General features: G+C 38.5%; 1 long non-coding RNA gene across 1 annotated transcript; it reads right to left on the reverse strand.

Moving 5' to 3' along the window:
* Positions 1-12079: 12079 nt before the first annotated feature.
* On the reverse strand, positions 12080-14283 carry LOC136258361 (uncharacterized). Its single transcript, XR_010702762.1, has 3 exons — positions 13358-14283; positions 12915-13296; positions 12080-12853 (listed from the first exon to the last, which is right to left on the reverse strand). It is a non-coding gene; the product is annotated as an uncharacterized lncRNA (long non-coding RNA).
* Between the last annotated feature and the right edge of the window lie 1286 nt (positions 14284-15569).

The raw sequence follows: 15569 nt of genomic DNA on the forward strand, positions 1-15569 counted from the left end.
CATATACCATATGCATCTATAGTGGGTGTAAATTGGTCCATTTTTGTGAATGTAGATTGTAGTTAGTAAGGCATTTCTGGTATTTCATTCACGTATAACAGTTCATAGCCACTTGGTTGCTAATATTCAGAAGATTTTAGAGGCTATGTATAATTGTACTATACCCAGATTACAAAAATGTGTATTGTGTGTGACATAGTATTGACATAGCATAAGGGGGACTTGAGCCTCCACCCCCTCTTAAGTTTAATTGTATAGTCATCCACTTTGAGATAGTAATATCATCTTCTGTTTGAGCAGTCGTTCCTTTTAGTTCCTGATGTTCCTCCAGCGCAGTTAACAATATTTGAATGTTTAGACAATTATAATCTGTATAATATTATATTAATATGACATTATGATCTGCAAGTATCATCACCAGGTATAATTATGCAGTCACCAAGGTAAAATAGTATACCCAGTATGGTATCTCAAAATTGTTTTCCTGGAACATTCCCCTAGACCCACAAGGACTGCTATGTTTTGCAAAATTGACACACAGTGGTTTTGTGCCATAGCTGATGTACAGGAAATGAGGTAATTGAATTACAATATTCACAAGGCACTGGATAGTAGTGCCAATGGTCAGTGGATTTACAGGTAGTTTATTATTGAAGTATTTATTGACACAACAAGCCAATTTAAACCCTTTAAATTTCCCATGCTTACATGTATTTATTCAAACTTCACTAGAATGCAATTTTACCACCATGCAATTTTAGATGAAATGATAGAGTATAAAATCACATAAATAGACAGTATACAAGGCAACTCAAGTTGCATGCAGAAACATACAGTATGTCTCAGCATACAAATCTATGTACCTGGTTATAATGGAGGTACTTGAAATGCAAACCAGATTACAGACTGAATTGTTCGTGTGGCTACTTCAGAGCTTATGATCCTCTAGTTTACGTATCAAGACAGTTTATTCTACATGGCGGTGGCTTTGTGGCTTAATATGCTACATACATGTAGTAATATTACAGCATGCAGATATGTGTACTCAGGAAAGGTGTGCAGATCAATGCTTGAAATGTCATATTCATCTTATTGTAGAATAGCATGTCTAATAAGTTATAGCCACTTGTGGCTCAAACAATGATGTAGGCTACTAGCTATAGTTCGCTTAGGTGCTGGTGCTGAATACATTATTTTCCTATAAAATATTGAGGCAATTTAGAAACAAAAGCCAATAATACAGACTCTACCAATACTACAAACTAACTTTGCTTGCAAGGGAAAAGGCAAGAATGTGTGTTTGGTGGCAAGTGTAGTTATAGCCACCCAAGAAAGCTGCCTAGATTCTATACAAATTTATACATCTTTCCCAGCACCTTTTAAAGTTTCCAGCAACGTGAAATAATTAGTTTGTCTTTATGACAAGCTAGTGTAAAGATACATGTACAAGGGTAGACTGTTCAGCAAAATAATGCTGAACAACGTATTAACCTACCTTAAACTAGCTGTCGTAAAGAGAATGATAAATATTTCACATTGGTGGAAACTTTAAAGGGTGTTGGGAAAGATGTATAAAACCTAATTGTAATTATGTGAGAGCTGAAAGCAAAAATGGCCATCAAGTTTCCCCATGGCCAGTATAAGTACATTTAAGGTATTGAATATGGAGTGAAATGCACCTATAGTTTTCCTACTTTAATTGAACAAAAATTAGAAAATTTAAGTTCGATTAGGGATCATAGAAAAAAAAGTAGGGAAACAATCAGGGGCGAATCTAGGATTTCAGAAGGGGGGTGTTAACATAATGATTGGTTGGCTACGAAAAGCAACAGCTGGTTAATACAACTAGCTCAGCATGTGGAGCATGCTCTATCTAGGGGGGTCTGGGGGCATGCCCCCACAGAAAATTTTTGCAAATTTAGCCTGTTCAGTATTAAAATTTGGCAATATTTTTGACTGAAAATGATGCCACTTTGTTTAAGTGATTCACAATCCTAAGCATTGTGAGTCACCTAAGTGTAATAATGATGAAATGACACCATTATTCCAGAACAGTTGTAATACTAGCTGTCATATAAGAGCACAGCCAATAACTAAAAATATATTCTTTACATAAAGAACAGGAAGGAGAAGGGTGCAGCTATACATGATCAATACTTGCCATTAATTTTGTGTTTGAAATACCTTAATTTAGCAGTACATTAAATTTAGCAATTTTAGAGTTTGATTTTTGCAAATTGATTACATCAATTCATGAAGTGATGAAATATGTGACCAGGCCTGCAACAATAGGGCATGTGGGCACAAACTACATCCCGTCACTCTATAGGGAATATCTCAGTATTGGAAAAGTATATTTCCATTCTGTAACTTACATCATGCTATCCATTAACTGCTTACTAAGAGCTGAAAATTGCAGAGCCATAGCATAATGGTACATAAAGTTATGAGTGATGAAAGTTTGAAAAAGTAGGCAAAAATCATGTGCCCACATGCCCTATTTTCGCAGGCCCAGTCACATATGGTAAATTCATCAATATACAAGATTGCTAAATTTAGTGTATTGCTTGGCTTAAAATATAGCTAGTGTGCTTTACAGTCTCATGACTCAAACTGTATACAACGTCCAAACAGTAACAATGAAGAGAGGGCTTGAGAGGGCAAGTATGCACCATGCAGTGTGTAGAGTACTAGGGACCCGCCGATTATGCTAGCATAACAGTGAGCATAATAGGTGCCTGAAAGCATTGAGCATAATGCTAGCATAATAGGCAGAAAACTTGTGCAATGCTATAAATTCTTGCTTATCAAAATACATATCCGACAAAAAGATCGATATACTCTAATAGAACAGTCAGTAACTCTAATAAAATTATCAGGTAGCTGACTGTTCTATTAGAATATATCGATGTTTTCTGTGACATGCATTTTGATAAGCAAGGATTTACAGTCTGTGCTTCAACCACTTACTGCTTTTCCATAAAATGCAAAGTTATTAGAAAAACATGGGAACTAAGGTAAAAATATTGAGCATAATTTGAGCATAATAGGTAAATATTGAGCATTAATTTAAGCATAATAGGTAAATTTTTGAGCAGTGCAGCATAGCATAATAGGTAAAATAATGAGCATAATCGGCGGGTCCCTATAGAGTACGCATATGTAGAATTTTCCAGATAGGGGGGTCTGGGGTGATGTTTCCTTTGGAAATTTTTGGAATATAGCTATCACAAGATTGAATGTGGAAGCTATGTTTAACCAAATACTCTATTGTACTGAAAGATTGTGGGGGTACAAGATGAATGAGTTCAGTTGTATGCACTTTTAGAAAAACATAACTACACCTTTAAATGCTATTGGTCCGATAAGGCAATACATAATAGTGGATTGTCAAGGACATACACAGGATTGGATCTTAAGGTCACTGTAGAGATTTAAAATGCACACAAAATTAACTTCAACGTTTTAGTATATATAGCCACAGACTGTTCTCTTACTATTTCAATCTGACTATTTCAGCTATATATGGCCACATCACCATATTAATTTTTTACAACGAGAGTCAAAAGTCACTTATATATACAACTAGTTTTCGGCCACAACTAACCACTTATAATGTGACAGCGTAAATGCTGTGGTATCATTTGAGCTTGTAAAGTTGAGCTTCAAGGGGTTTGGGAGTGAAAACCCTGTATGACATTAAATTATATTAGCTTCAATTGATGCTAGATTCAGATAAATGCAGCATGGAAATTTGGTACTGATAAAGCAAAAACAAACAGTTCTCAGATACCACAGCCTTGTTAACCGTATACATGCTAACAAATTAACTGTTTTACTTAAGCATTTTAACCCAAGCATCCATATAGCAACAACTGAAAATACCCACTATAATATTAGACAGAAGTTGTTCTCAGAAAGTGATTAGTATATGGCAGGATGTTTGAAGCATTGGTAAGATAGCAATGCACAGGTCAGGAAAACACACTGGCAACTTCTTGAAAAAAAACATTATGATGGATGTTCTATTAGAGTAGTTGACTGTTCTATTAGAGTATTTCGATTTTTAGCAGCTTTTAGGTTAACACACCAAAAGTATAATTTGAACCCCCTTTAGTAATTCTAAGTAAAGATTAGCCATTCTCCCTTCTCTTTCCATCTTTTCATTGTCCATGTATATGTATAAGATGCAATTGCATCTATACTGCAACTTCTAGAAGCTTCCTAGCTTGCACATGGTAAAATTTTGGAGGGGGGTGCTTCAGCACCCCCCTAAATATGCCCTTGAGTCAAGGGAGGTTGCCTACACCTCCAGATATACTAGCGAACATTTAATCCCTAATCCAGTCTTGGCGGTGTAGGTAGGGATTTTTGGGGCTGAAATACACTGTAGGCAGAGTGCGTTTGTTGACGTCAGGGTTTTCAACCCTTTTGCGTGTTCTTATTTTTGCTCCCAATTGTCCAGATGTTACCATGCAGCTTCATGAACGTGAAAAAAGATGGGCATATGATGAGCGTGTGAGAGAGGTTGAGAGAGCTTGCTTTTCACCATTGGTGTTTGCAGCTGCTGGTGGCATGGGGCCCACTGCTACATCAGTTTTTAGCAAGCTTGCTTCAATATTGGCTGAGAAGTGTAGCATTAATTACAACAAATGCTTATTCTGGCTGCGATGTAGGCTTTGCTTTCATTGTTAAGATCTGCAGTGATGTGTTTGAGGGGTCATCGCTCTTCAGTTGGCCGTCCATCAACCACTAATATTGATCTGGCCTACTCCGAGGGTCACTTGGAGTCTGGCGGCCTTGTTTATTTCCAGCTGTCCAGCACTTTAACACCTAGTGCTGGGGGTGGTGGCAAGGGCAGTCCATCTAGCCAGGGAAAAAAAGTAACCTCCCTTGTTTCCCTACTTTTTTTTCTACAATCCCTAATCGAACTTAAAATTTCTAAGTTTTCCTTAAACTTGTTTGTTTACTTTTTTTGTAACATTATTATGACTGGTGAACCCACGCATACCGCATCAAAAGAAAGGATGGCGCCAAAATTAATGTTTTTGTCTGAACGCATGACTCAGCTATCAAAAACTAGTTCGAAAGTGCAGTGGCCATTATGCTTCGCTTTCAGCTATGTTCGAGATGAAAAACATTAGAAGGAAGTGTCACTGCAACAATCCAGTCACCACGAAAATACGACGATTCGCGTGCCCTCAACTATCAATTTTTTTTTAACAGTAATAATAACAACCATTGCTATTAAATACAATTAACAATTATGTAATGGAGAGAATCCAGTCTCTGCCTTGATCAAATCAACAGCAGCAACTGGATTCTCACGAATGAATCTGCCAGCAGTAGAATTGGAAACACGTAGACATCTAATTGCAGAGCGTAGTAGAGAAATAGACAAGCAACCTCTAATTAGTCCCATTACCACAGCATAGTGATCATTCCTCTTCTCTTAAATGAGGGAAGCTAGACGTTTGTAAAACACAATAACTTGATCAGCCATCCCACCCGTTGCAGAGAAAACAAGAGGAGCCTTGCTCAACCTCACAAATTCGAGCTTCATAAGCACGCTTCTTCACATTTTCGTGACGACGATAAATTGACCTTGGAGTAGAGGAGCGGTTAGTAGGCGCACAAGGATTGAACACTTTAACATCAACATAAGACTTCTCACATCTGCCACCCCAAAAAAACCATTCATAGCAACATCTAGACGTGCCCCATCTTCCGTGTTAAGGGTGGCATGATCAAAATGTTCCTCAGAAAGAGGCTGTAAGGTTGGTTCAACCTGCACTTCATGGCACACCTGTCAGCAAAGAAGCTGTTAGATCACGTATTTCACTGTGTCAATTACAGACCTCTCAACCTGGAAGCAGACCTGGTCGTGAGAAAACCAGCCACCCATCCCCATGCAGCTGTAAAGCCTGCCATCTTTGTGATGGGGCTCACACACATATTATTATGACAGGTTGAGCACTGGATAGATATTTTGTACCCAAGTTGACCTCAAAGTAAACTATATCTTGTATTCCAATCTTTGTCTAGCATTTTGCAGTCAGTCAAAGGACAAGCACAGTTTGTAAAGTGTATACCACAATCAATAACACTTTTAGAATAACAAGAACATACAATTTGGTCAAGAGTCAAGTGCGTTTTTAAAATAAAAGTCAAGGTCAAGGCTTATCCTAGAGGGTTTGTTGTTCCAGTAGTGGAGAATGATTCTTCTGCAACTCCCCACCATGGTCTGACCTGAAATAATTTGGTAGATTGGGTGTGACACTGATAGGTGCACCATAGATCCTTAACTCCATACATGATCTATGGTGCACTCAATACTTGTAACAGAGCAAAATTTCTGGTAAAAACACACGGAAACAAACTACTTAATACTTCTTTTCATGGAGTTACCAGATATTCAGCCCTATGCATATACATATGTAAGCTTATTGGTGTACATAAACAAGCTTATACCTTCCACATTGAAGCGAGTATTGAAGCTATCCACTAGTTCTGGCACTCCATCTGGAAACTTGAAACAACCCCCAGGTATAAAATACGGTACATCTTCTGATCCTGGCCATGGTGCTAAAAGGTCGCTCGTTTCATTTTGTTACGCGGAAAAACACGGATGACCATAAGGCACTCAACTCACGTGATCGGGGGCGCGCCGTGTTAAAGTCTGCACATAACGAGATTCATTCTGTCGTAGCTTTTTTTTTTAGCTACAGATCAGTGCATGGAGCCCGCAGAAAAATGACGCTTGCAGGGGCATTTTTCAAGCCTGTGTACCTCGCCAGTGTAACTACCAATACTTTTTGAAGGTTTTCTCACAGACGAAAGTTAAACTGAATGCTAGGAATGAAAAAAAGTACCGCCGACTAGCGGAAAATCGAACTCATGCTCACGGACTTTACAAGTATTTCGATCGTTTCTACCGTGCAAGAAAGGGATTTACTAGCTGCTGCATGCCACTGCGCCTGTAACTATACAAGTGTGAGTTATATAATTCGAGATAAAACTGATTACTCCAACATTTGGTTTTCGATCTAAGGCCCCTATTTGGTGATTATTAGTTTCTCATCCACCGCCCGCATCCTTCTTAAGCTACCGCAAAGCCATTATTTACTCTGCGCTTGCTCAGAAGAACACGTGATACCAAATGTTATAATTTTTGTAGATGAACGCTACAATGCGCTATATATCACCAGGAGAACTGTTGTTTTCCTTAGCAAATTGCTGCAGTGCCAGTTGCAATCGTGCTCTATCGACTTCATCAAAGCAGGCTTTCAGTTGACTGTCGAAAAACAGTTGGCGATCACGAAAAGTAGAATCAGCTGGTGAAGGAAATGTTTGTAGTAAGAAAGAAAGACAATTCGGACAAGGTCTGTACATCAGTGTGTTAATATTATAAAATAATGGCATAATGGTAATACCCTCCCGCCCGCATCATAATACTGATTAGAAAGGCTGGATGAGAAACTAATAATCACCGAATAGGGGCCTAACTGATCCGGCATTCTTGTGAGTCACAACCTCGGTCTCAACTGCCTAGCGCAGGGGTAGCTACCTAGCTACTGATGTTACCATCGATGACTTTGCCAAAGCATTAGATCAGAAACTTCAAATAGATGTAGGTATTCTAGATTTCTCGACAAAGTATCGCACCCCAGATTATTATACAAGCTGAATTACTATGGGATTAAATGCAGTATGTTAAATTAGCTAATTGAGAGCATTTTTATCTAACCAAACACAACAAGTAATAGTAAATGGATCATTGTCCTCCCAGTGTAATGTAACATCAGGAGTGCCCCAAGGCTCTGTCCTGGGCCCGGCTCTGTTTTTAGTCTATATCAATGACATTGTAGCTGATATTCAAATTCAAATTAGATTGTTTGCTGATGACTGCCTTATCTACAGAACTATTCACTCTCACAAAGATCATGTAATCCTACAACAATACTTGAACACCTTAACCAAGGTTCAATGTATCAAAATGTAGCATAATGCAAATAGGTAGCTATGGCTCTTCACAAAAGCGCCTTTGTCTACACTATGAACGACAATCCACTAAGTTTTGTTACAGAACACAAATACCTTGGAACACTGATAAATGACACTGAAACTATCGTGGCATCCCCACATCAATCAATTGTGTCACAAAGCCAACCAGCTACTAGGGTTTCTACAACGTAATCTACAAGGCTGTTCAAGAACACTTAAGGAACATAGCTACAAACAACTGATTTTACCTACAATAGAATACTGTTCAGCTATTTGGGACCCACACCATCAGAATGCCATCCACCCACTGGAAATGATTCAACACATAGCTGCAAGATTTGTATTACGTAAATAAACCTTGGTGTTGAAATGACCAAGACAGTATATCACAGATGCTAATGGATTTGAACTGGCCTTCCCTTCAAGATCGAAGAAAACATTCTCACCTCCTTCTACTTTATAAGGTAATAACGAATCATTTCAAAGTTCCACTACCTTATCTACCCTGCCAAGCATACTCCAATACTTGAGTTCAACACCCTTTTAAGTATCACCACTATAAAGTATCTACCGATGTTTATCATTATTCCTTTTTTCCAAGAACTTTCCCTGAATGGAACAATCTTCCTATTAGTAACATTAATGAATTAACTCTAGAACAGTTTATAAAGAATTTGTACATTAGCATGTTACCCTTACAGGGTTTTGTTAATAATAATAAAACATGCAGTTATAGCTATGAGCATTTAATTTTTTACTGTATTTTAACAGTGCAGATATTGGTTGTTCCAGGAGAGCATCGATATTCAATAGTCAATTGTTTCTGTCGTGTTTCAACTTTAACCTCAACAGGGTCAGGTTGTAGCCATTATCAGAACTTGTTATCCCAAACTTGGTGGCCATTGGTGCCAACTCCCAATGTGCTATAATCGACCACAGGATTAGAGAAAGCAATTGTGACTTCTGCTGAACCAATGATGTAGGTTACATAACCAGAGCATCCAGCAAGAGATAAATCTCTTTCATAATTCAAAACTTCTGTATGATCATTGCCACCAATTGTACCTGGCCACTCAAATCCATCTGCAAGACGACCTCTATGATACCAATCTGATTTATATGTCATTTCAATTCCAGATGAGTTTTGAATCTTCAACAAGACACAATGGATCTTCATCTTTGAATGCTAACCACAAATCTGAGCTTCAAGAAAAGATTATATTAAAATGTGGCTAGATGTTTGTCAGCTTTTATTTCCAAAATACAGGATGTGACATCATCACCATCAGAAGTTCTAATATTTAAACGCATAATACTTTTATAGTAAAATAATACCATTTAATGGCCATGACATATAGCACAGAAGATAATCCAGTTCATAGCTTTAAGTTCACTTAAAGCACAGCTGCATATTGTATCCTAAATACGAAAATTCAGGAAAGTTACAATCTTGAAATTAAGCTTTGTAATGTAGGATAGGCAACAAGTGAAGATAATATAATTTACAAATATTGGTGCTGCTGTGCATTTTCTATTTTCTTTGGCAGATACATGACTTGGATGTGATACTACTCTTAGAAAAAGCACTTTTGTTAGTACTTAGTTTACCATGCCAACAGTCAGTTAAAAATGCTTGCCAAAAGAAAGACTTTCCTTAGAATAGCTAAAGCACAACTAAAATGGCCATTTCAAGTAATGATCACTTGGATGATTTCACTAATGCTTTGCTGGCCACATATCATAGTCATGTATAATATTATTGTTTACAGATCACAATCATGGTTTTATGCAGTCATTTAGCTTCATTCATACTTTGTGTAGGGAAAGTACAACATCTGTGTGGTCCTATAGGCTGTTAACCACATGTGGTTGCTCAAGGCCAGTACTTCGAATAGTTTATAGTGTACATGACCTTCATATATAAATGATAATTGACAGTGGCGTAGCTACCATTGAGGCAACCGAGGCAGCTGCCTCGGTAAAAATAATGCTCAACAACAGGCTGAGCAGGCCTGAGTTTTGGCACCACACATTTTCTATTCAAACGTTACTAGACAACACTGATTACTGTAGTACAATCCATAGTACACATTATAGAATCTATGGCTGTAGTACTAAGCAGGGCTGGAGCCCATGGTGACATGGTGCTGGACCACCTTTCAGCTACGTGACTTGCAAAAAGATTGAGGTACTCTAATAGAGCAGTCATCGTAATACTCTAATAGAGCATTCAGTACAGATTATAGCCACTGTTTTGATTACACTTGTTATTTGTCTTTGCATTAGCTACTTTTCAAAAGTTTCAATGAGTCAACTGCATGGCACTGGATTGAACTAATTGACTATGCATTAGCAGTTACAATAAAAATTAGCCTCCACTTGCCATTTCAAAGCATATACTTTCAAAATTTTCCTTGAGGGAGCATGCTCCCAGTCTCCCTAGCTTGACATGCTTAGCATATGCAGTTGAGCATCACATGAAAGAGATAATCTCTGACTTAAATATCACAACAGATCAATAAACTATATAGTGTGCATGATCATGATCTCCGTTGCGGTCCATGGGTCCAAATATCTACAGAACAAGTCAGTATTTTAAACTAGTCTATAATTTTGAGCGTTAATGGAATGGCCGCAGGTTTGAGGCTGCCCAGGTCCAGTCATGGATTTTTCTCGTTTCTCCGCACCTTTTCAAACACACTTTATGTAACAATTTTAAACAGGTTGTAGGACCAGGTGTCCAGCAGACCTTCAGCACTTGTGCTGTAAAGTCTTAATAAATAAATAAAAATAAATAAATAAATTGAAGCAAGGTCTGTACATTAACTAAGCTGGAGCATTACTTATGACATGTAGCAAAACACTCAGAGTCTTCTGAAACAATTTCTCCCATCTAACCAAGCACACCTTCAGTGCTGGTCACTGTAAAGTGTTAATAACAAGTCAACCTGCAAATGCTGTACCACCCATACTTGAAAGTATTTTACAAGGGAGATCAGCTCAGGGGCAGATCCAAGAGCTGGGCAAGGTGAGGGGTACAAACAGGCTAAGTTGTAGGTGAGTGGGAAGAACATATTATTTATTTAAATTCACAGTACTCGGTGAAGTCGTTCTTCCGTACTGGAGTACACAAAAGACACAACACATATGTACACTGTAGCAACACCGTATATACAAACAACACACTTACACACATATTATACTAAGAACTATGACAACTATATTATCAGAACAGGATGTATTCCAGTTAGATACTCTCTCCCTTACTTGTATTATGAACTCTTGACTGAACCATATAGACACACAACTCTGTTTTACATACACTGTCAACGAGGCATATAGTCCTTGCTAATGGCAGCTCCCCACACAGGTAATGCAGAAGTGTATCATGAAAAACCAAGGATTCTATCAACACCTTGGTGGGCAAATACTAACCATGTGAATTGATTATAATCAACATCAACATGTGAGGAGGATCAATTTAGCTTGCTGTTAAAAGTTACTCCTAAGTATTTTTGCTTATCAATGACAGTTAGCTAGAGGAGTGTCATCATGTAGAATTGGAGGTTGGGAAAAGAAACTGAACCACATCAAACCAGATTTTTAAGGTGAAATGTCATTTTACTGGTGGTAATCTGTTAATTGTGACAAATCACATAAATCATCTTGAAGCATCTGAGTAACAGCATCAGCAAAATCACCAGGACAAATAAAGCAGGCGTCATCAACAAACTGAAACACTGGGCGAAAAGTTCCATGTCAGCTTGTAGTAGTGTATGAAATGTGTCATTTCAGCAACATTTCATATTTAGAAAATTCATGGATTTCAGTGGAGTTTTCTGCAGAGGATAGAAAAAGATTTACTGCATCTAGAATGGTGCTGGAAATGAGGCAGTGAAGAAATGTACATTTCAACACTGTGAAATGCATACAGCATGTAAAATCCTGTAGCTGAAATCAACATTTTCTATATTGTGCATCTGCTTTATAGTGCACTATATAGCTAGCAATATGCCTCGCTTCTGTGTTGTATTTACCACCCACAATACTGTATAATATTATATCATATCTCATAAAAGCACATCATTTGTACAACAAATATAAAACAGGATGATTGGCTATGTTTTAGTTCACAAAGTTCTTGATCAAAATTGACCAGTAAACATGCCATCAGGATTCTGAGAATGTTACATTCTCAATACCGTAAGTTCTCTAAAAATTCGGCCCCTCTATTTATTCGGCACCCGTATTCTAACAGTGAAATAATTACCTCTAATAAAAAATTCGGCATGTTTGCTATTTTTGCGATGGATGCTGATAGTGACGAGAACGTCAGAGTTGTTTAGTCTTAATATCGACGATACAAATTATACTGTGATGAGTGGTCGATCAACTAAAATTAATGGTGATTACTATCTAATTATAGGCTGAAATTCGGTGAGACGAAAATTATTGATTTAAAAATATGCCGAATTTTTAGAGAACTTACGGTACCACTAAATCCACATGTAGATACATACTTGCTGTTCTACTTGAGTCAGTTGAGTGAAGATTTCTTCTCATTATCTACATCATAGTTCTTGACAGTGTGTTATAGCTAGCATCTGTCAATTTCGGTACAACAAAATATTGCTAAGCAAAGCAAGTGTAGTAAACATTAATCACTCATAACTTTCACAACATGATCACAAGTTTTTCCACTACCAAACTCCAATAGACATCTACAAAATGCTCATTTTTTCCAAGAATAATACCAGAATTTAATCAGCAATTTAATCTGCTACCACAATACATAATCAATGGTCCAGCTACTTTTGTTGCTTCCTTTTTTGGTGTTGATGGAATCTCACTGCCATGCCATGATAGATAATAATATAGTGAATCATGACTAATTAGCCACATCTGCTTACCTCACAATTGCTACAAATGCAGCTCTTCCTATGTCTTTCTGCAAAGTTCCCTACGTTAGACTAGCTTGCACTGACACTTGCAGTCATCTATAAAGTAGACGTAACCAATTCTCTGTGAGGTAGTGTACTAGAGGCGGTGAATGCTTTTGGTATGTACCCAGCTGACTCTCGATCGGGGTGTAATATCCTCTATATCCCTTTCGCCAACAAACAACCTTGATCCATGTTATTATTTTGTAGCTGCCAATGAGTGAATAGTACTGTAGCTAGGTGTAGCACTGTAGCTATGTAGCTACGTACTAGTGTATCAAAGGTTCAGTAGCGTAGCTAATATAATATGCATGACATCACTGGCGACTGAAAACAATGGGAGAGACGATATCTATGAACGATATCAAGCCGATAACAGTGACAACAATGCTGTGACAGTCTTATAGTTATACCTGCAGGTAAGTCTCCCATGGAGCACAAGCACTGTTCTAGTTCTGAATGATGTAGCTACAGCAAGCCGGCTTCCATCAATCTTCCTCGTTATAGCTACGAAGAATCAGAAGAAACATGCAGCGAATGTGATTGTGGGCAATCTGTGCATGCAGTTGGTATATAGACGTTATACGAACATGAAAGTATATTAAGCAATGACCTCATGATAAAATGTGACTGGGCCTGCAAAAATAGGGCATGTGGGCACATAAAAATTGCAAACTTTAATGTGTCATAACTTTGTATTCCATTGCTGGTTGGCCATGAACTTTTCAGCATTTATTAAACATTTAGTTGGCTTTACAATACAAGTTACAGCATGAAAATAATCTATCCCAGTACTGAGATATGGTATGTTTTGTTGTGGGGTGTAGTTTGTACCCACATGCAGTGGGTACACTGTGGCTAAGTAGATTGTCTACATCAGTAAAATATTCATGTACTTAATGCATTCCTATCAACTTCTTAGTCAGCCTTTTAAACACACAAAAGACAATGCCTTCAGCTACCACATTCCTACCTGGTGAACCAGAACTGGGACATCTGTGTACTCCTCATGTAGGTGCTAAGAGTCATCACAGGCATAATCCTCCTGGAGCAGGACTAGCTAGTATAACCCACAGAAAGGTGTACCATAATTATCTCATGTGAATGTGTGGGCAGCCCAAGTCCCACCTGTACCTTCACCCATTACATATGCTATACCAGAGCTATGGATGGTTTGCTTCCCCAGTTGTCACCAGGCCCCCATTTAACAGCTGGGTAGGCTGGAGCAATGTGAGTAAAATTTCTTACTCAAGGAAACAACAACAGCAACTGGGCATCAAACCTGGCTGAAACCTTTCAATTACCAAACTCTGACCACTTGGCTATGCTGCCTCATTCACTCACACACACACAGACACACAAACAGATACACACACAGACACACACAGACAGACACACAGACAGACACACAGACACAGACACAGACACACACACACACACACACACACACACACACACACACACAGACACACAGACACACACAAACACAGACACAGACACACACACACACACAGACAAACACACAGACACACAGACACACACAAACACAGACACAGACACACACAGACACACACACAGACACAGACACACACAGACACACACAGACACACACAGACACACACACACACAGACACACACACACACACACACACACACACACACACACACACACACACACACACACACACACACACACACACACACTACACAATATTAAATAAACCATAATTGATACTCACTTTAGAATGTGCCTATGTAAATTCTTCCCTGTATATAGCACTGATTGCGCCTACTAAAGGTAATGGATTTGATAGTGACAGACTGTTAGCAGCTATAGAAGTATTTTGTGATTCAAAACGTCTATAGGCCATGCTTGCATGCATGGGTCAAAAGCAATAGCAAAGTAAAAAAGTCTTCCAAGCAATGGCAACACAAAGACTAACAGCTGTTGCTTCAAGCCACTAAATGGATATAACCATTAACACTAATAATGTGCTGTGGAGGACACCCAGTATGCAAATTCATAGAGCTACCACTAGGATGAGGTAACACAGCTAGTTAACACATTTACAGCTGCAGTTACCACCAGGATCAGGTAAGCAGGACACATGTGCAGGACACACAATTAAGCAGGACACATGTGCATGCATAGATGGATTGCATTCTGTCTTAAGAGCCTCTGAGATTAAAAACAACCCTTAACTTGCTACAAGTTTAATACATGTTCTTGACATGCAGATACTAGTCGAGTTTTGGTGTGCACATAGCGTGTGAGACAGCAACATGTATAGGTGCTAAGAGCCATCACAGGCATAATCCTCCTGGGGCAGGACTAGCTAGTATAACCCACAGAAAGGTGTACCATAATTATCTCATATGAATGTGTGGGCAGCCCAAGTCCCACTTGTACCTTCACCCATTACGCTATACCACAGCTATGGATGGTTTGTTTCCCCAGTTGTCACCAGGTCCCCATTTAACAGCTGGGTAGGCTGGAGCAATGTGAGTAAAATTTCTTACTCAAGGAAACAACAGCAACTGGGCATCAAACCTGGCTGAAACCTTTCAATTACCAAGCTCTGACCACTTGGCTATGCTGCCTCATTCACTCACACACAGACACAC

This window comes from Dysidea avara, chromosome 6 (genome assembly GCF_963678975.1).
Source record: "Dysidea avara chromosome 6, odDysAvar1.4, whole genome shotgun sequence".
NCBI lineage: Eukaryota > Metazoa > Porifera > Demospongiae > Dictyoceratida > Dysideidae > Dysidea > Dysidea avara.